This window comes from Zalophus californianus, chromosome 3 (genome assembly GCF_009762305.2).
Source record: "Zalophus californianus isolate mZalCal1 chromosome 3, mZalCal1.pri.v2, whole genome shotgun sequence".
NCBI lineage: Eukaryota > Metazoa > Chordata > Mammalia > Carnivora > Otariidae > Zalophus > Zalophus californianus.
The window spans coordinates 106644758-106650009 of record NC_045597.1 but is presented as its reverse complement, the minus strand read 5'-3'; the positions used below and the strand labels follow the sequence as shown (position 1 = coordinate 106650009).

Genomic DNA, 5252 nt, shown 5'->3' with positions numbered 1-5252 from the left:
TAAGTAAAAATGAGCTAGTACAAATGTGTATGTTAGGAAATAGTATGTTCTTATGTTAAAGTTTTTGAACAGATCTATAATTTTAAATTCTGTTTATGGATTAGCAAAGTGATTTGTCATGTAATTTTTATTGTTTTCTCTAGGAAATTAATTTAAAAAAAGTCTCCCACCGCAAAGTTTGACGGTCTGCTCAACTGAGTTCTTTCTTTTTCTTTTTTGAGTTTAAATGCATTTTATTTTTAGACAACTTACATGACATGTTTTTTTTCTTTAAAACAATGCCTCCGCTCCAAATAAATCAGGGTCAAAACAAATGAGCTCAAGATGCCATCAGTCCCATCTAAGTCCTGGTGTCATGTGGCTGAAGAGGAGCAGCCCCTTACGGCAACAGGTGACACATCCAAAGTAATGGCCGAATTCGTTAACATTTCTCCATTTCTAAACCATCCTTAAAGAAAATCGTATATGGGGTCACACCATCTTCATGGTAGTCCAGCAGAGCAACCATGGCATCTGGATTCATGTTTTCACCAATAAAGAACTGGTAGTTTTTGAAATTAGCAAGGATGTGCGTGATTTGTTCTGCAGCCCTGTCAAAAAAGGCTTTACACTTTCTGGCCTCTGTTCTTCAAGTTTGCCTTTGATTGATTTCATGTAATCTTTGATGTACTTCTTGTAGGCTTCTTTTGTGAAGCTGGTTTCCTGCAAGTGATGGTTCATGACAATATCAACACCAGTGATTACTGTGCTTTCGGTACCTTCGCCCTCCGAGCCTTCAGTGGAGGCAGTTCCACCAATGAGTAAGTCAGCAATGTTATCCTCTGTCCTACGGACCATCTTCCCCTCCAGCTCCCGGCACAGCCCATCCACGATCTCCCGGATCTTGTAGATGTCGGAGAACATCTCATCATGGCTGATGAGGTCCCGGTAGATGATCATGACGACGGCCGGAGAGAGACGACGGCGGCACTACCTTAGCAGGAGCCGGGAGCTCTGAGCGAGTTCGGTGCAACCGGAGCGGCATTTGGCGGGGAGGGGGGAGAGGGCGGAAAAAAAAGCTGCTCAACTGAGCATTCTTCAAAGTGGAAATGAATTAGATCTGTAATATCATTAGCAGCAGAAGGGTCCAAAACAATAATTTTGAAATTACTCTTGTCATATGGGAGAATTGCAAGACAAGTCATAAACTAACAATTCTGTCTTTATTTAAATTAATTGGAATTATCAATGGTGGATATCCTGACATTTGCTTTAAACCAACACAAGCACGTCCTGGATTATGAATCAGGAGAGTTAGATTCTATCACGGGTTAAAGAGTGACTTGGTGTGTTTTACGTAAGTTATCTTGCAACCCAGTTTCCTCATCCCTTGTGTCAAACACTGTCAGTGCTCGATCCAGATCCCCTTGGATCCTTTTATTGTTTCTCTATGCTCCTTCCCCAACGTCTGTGTTCTTTCACTTCTAATAACCTGCACTTCTGCTACTCTTTATAAGACAGGGCACATTTTGCTAGAAAATGTGGGGCCAAAAGTGTGTGGGAATTTATGTGGCTCTGCAGCAGCCCTTAGCCAAAGATTGCCTTGTGCAGAAGTGTGAGGGCACAGTCCCTTCCTTCCTGGCTGGAAATAAACTCTGAGATGTTATTTACATTCAGAGCTCCTCTTCATGATTAGTCTGAGGCTAGGACTTTGCTTGAAATCACACCCATTTGTGACTTCTTCCCTTTCTTGTTTCTCCTATTTCCTTACCCATCTGAGGGTGCTTCCTTAGTACATTGACTTGCTGCACATCCTCATCTGAGTTCAGAACACAATCCATGACACCTATAAAATCAAATGCTAGACTGAAGCCCTCTTCCCCTCTAATAGTCTATGATTAAAATTATAATTTAAATATATGAATATATATATATGAGTATTTAATGACAGACCATATCAGTATGCCGTACTCATTTCTAGTGAACAAAGAGCAGTAAAAGCAACATCTCTTAATTCGATTTCATGTTATAGAGAAGAAGCTGCAATTACACTTGTATCTACCATGATATTCATAAAAATTAAAAAGGCTTGTTCTTTTGGTAGGGTGTCTGTTGACATAAAATTCTTATTTGGATTCTTTTGAGATTAGAGAAGAGAGAAATTATGTATGTAATTACCCAGGGTTGACACTAAATTACCTGAGGTTGAGGGTAAAGAGATTTTCTTTGTAGTTTTCACATGCTGGTTCTCAGGAAAAAAGAAAATAATGACGAACCTTTGTCAGTAGCTTTTTAGGTTTTGTGTTGTGTTGTTTTTGTTTCTTTAAGGAAGAGAAAGAACTGCAAGCAATTTGTGATCAGAGAAGTCTCAATTGATAAAAATGCAGAGACACAGTAGGTGTGTGTACTCATAGTTATCATCCAAATGAAATGCGGAAACATACAAGTTGGACTCTAGTTGGGCTTCATAAATGAGGGCACATTCTCAGAAATAAGCAGTGCTATTTAGCAATCCAAGGTATGTGTGCTCATAGTTCTATAATCCTGATGTTGAGAAATGAAAGAAGAAAAATATATTGATAATTTAGAGACCACAGATTTAAATAATATGTTAGGTATAGAGCATTCTCATTATCATTTTCAGCATTCTTTTTTTTGGGGGGGTAGCTGAGACTTCTGGATCATGCAATGTTTATGATGAGTTGTGTAATTATGACATAGATAGCTTCTATTTATTTCATTATAACTGACAGACACTTTATTAAGCCCTTTATTTCTATGTATTATCTAATTCATTCTTACAACAACCCTGTGATGTAGGTATTATTAGCTACCTTTTGACTTAAAAAGTTAAATTCATTTATTAAGCAGTTTTTCCTTGTTTAGCACCAAACTATATAGCATTGCACTAGTTTTTGGTAATCAGTAGTAAAAGGTGAAAGATTTATGCGATCTGAAGAGAAACCAGAGTAGTATAGAATGTACACATGGTCTTTGTTTTCATGTGACTTACAGTTTAGGGAATAGAATTGTCCGGATAAAGAACAGTGAATTTGAATTTAAACAGGTATGTCATAGGTTAAAGCTCATAATCTTTACATTATTCTATAGTTTTTGACAAAAGAGTAGTTGAAGTTCTACAAAAGACTACTAATATCTTTTTACCTAATGAACCCATAATAGATAAAATTATCCATTTATGGGTTTAAGGTGTCTTATTTTCCTTTTGGATCAGAATGGGATTGAAACATTAGATAAGAATGCCAGTTGGAGATTAATGCACCATGTTCATTTTGCAACTTAAAAATTGTGTGCAAAGTCCAGGTATTTTCTTGGGGTATCACAAATAGGAAGAAAGACAACTAGAACACAGTTCATTCCCAGTCCAGTGCTTCTTAAGGCCGGTTGCTGCTCACATAGATTGAATGATTAGTTTGCTTTCTTTTATAAAATAATGAGATCCAGATATCTCTCTCTGCTCCCCCCACCCCACACACCTTTTTTTTTTTCCCCAAGATAGAAACTGTGGGCAATTTTTGGTTCTCAGTTGCAACAGATCTTTATTTCATGGATTTTCTTGATGTAAATATTTTCAAACACTATTTTTAAAAAACATAGAGCTCATGTTATTTTATTTGTATTATAAATGATCCTACTATTATGTTCCTTTCTTTGTAACTCAGGTAGAGGGATTCCTGCAACACAGCATGATATGTTAGAGTGAGCCCCAAACTCTAGAGAAGAGCACACTGGACTTTCAGTCTTGGTTCTGTCCTTTATATATCTGTGTGTTAAATCTTTAGAAAATTATTTAATCCCTTAGAGGCTTTGTTTGCATTAGAAAAGGAAGATAACATCTACATAACCAGTTATTGTGAAGAATTGAAATTAGGTAATGCATGTAAAGATTATAATAAAAGTAGGGAACAAGTTAACTTCTTCAATGGTAGAGTACGTGATATATAGCAAATACTTCATGATTAGTAGTAATTATTTATATGTGAAATTAGGAAAAATAATGGTGTGTGGTTCCCCATGTTATGAAAGTCAGGTATGAGAAATAACTATAGTCTGATTAGGGAGGTTAGAAAGTTTCAGTGTTTATGGTTTGCCGTTACCTACCGGACTTCAATAGCATTGATAATACCTTATGCATATTTTTAATAATTTGAATCTTTTACAAAACATTATATTGAACTCAATATAGTATCAGCTTTTAAATTCCTCAAGTACTTTGTTTTAATTGATTATTTGCATTCCTAACTGCTAAAAAAATTCTTTATAACTGTAAATTTTTAAGAAATTGTTATACATATTTGAGTATAAGTGAAGAATGGGATACAGAAGGCAAAGGCTGGGGCTGATTTTTCTAAACAGGTAAAAAAGTAGACATATATTTGGTTTTATATGTACTTTTAACTGAAATGGGATAAATCTACCTTTTTTTCTGGCTTGTTTCTATCATTCTGCATAAATTATGATAATTATAATTATGCACCTATATTATCATTTTATTTATTTTTTAAATTTATTTTTTTCAAATATTTTATTTATTTATTCCTCAGAGAGAGAGAGCACAAGCAGAAGGGAGCGGCAGGCAGAGGGAGAATCAGGCTCCCCGCTGAGCAAGTAGCCCAACGCGGGACTCAATCCCAGGACCTTCCAGATCATGACCTGAGCCAAAGGCAGATGCTCAACCAACTGAGCCACCCAGACACCCCTATATTACCATTTTAAATGACTTTTCTTATTCATTGTATGGCTATTGCAAAATTGACACAAACTTGTTTTCAAATTGGCATCCCCCAAAAGTTAATCTGTTATTTTCATGTACAGAGAAAAAATGTACCCATTTTCTGACACATTAATATAGTATTAGCAATCTTCTAAAAATTTGGCAACATAAGTTGTGGAAAATCTGTCTTTTTGTCAGTTTAATTGCAGAGAGATTGATGACTCTGAGGTTTATTGCTCATTTGTAGTTCCTCTTTTACAAATTGCCTATCCATGTTTTATATTAATTTTCTTATATCATTTGGGAAATTATTTTATTGTTTTGTAAAGCTATTTGTGTCATTTCTAATATTGTTCTTTTATGCAATTTGATTTTTAATTATGTCCTATTATCTCAAATATGACTTTTAAATTAGTCACATAATTTGTGGTTTCTGCCATTGGACTAATGCATTAAAGATATATAAACAGTCACTTACATTTCATCCTAGCAATTATGAATTATTTCTACATAAAAACCTTTCTTTTTTGGTAGATTT

At 35.3% G+C, this 5252-nt stretch overlaps 1 pseudogene; it reads right to left on the bottom strand.

The window, feature by feature from the left end:
- Window positions 1-421: 421 nt before the first annotated feature.
- LOC113920716 lies at window positions 422-939 on the bottom strand (annotated as a pseudogene).
- Window positions 940-5252: the final 4313 nt, after the last annotated feature.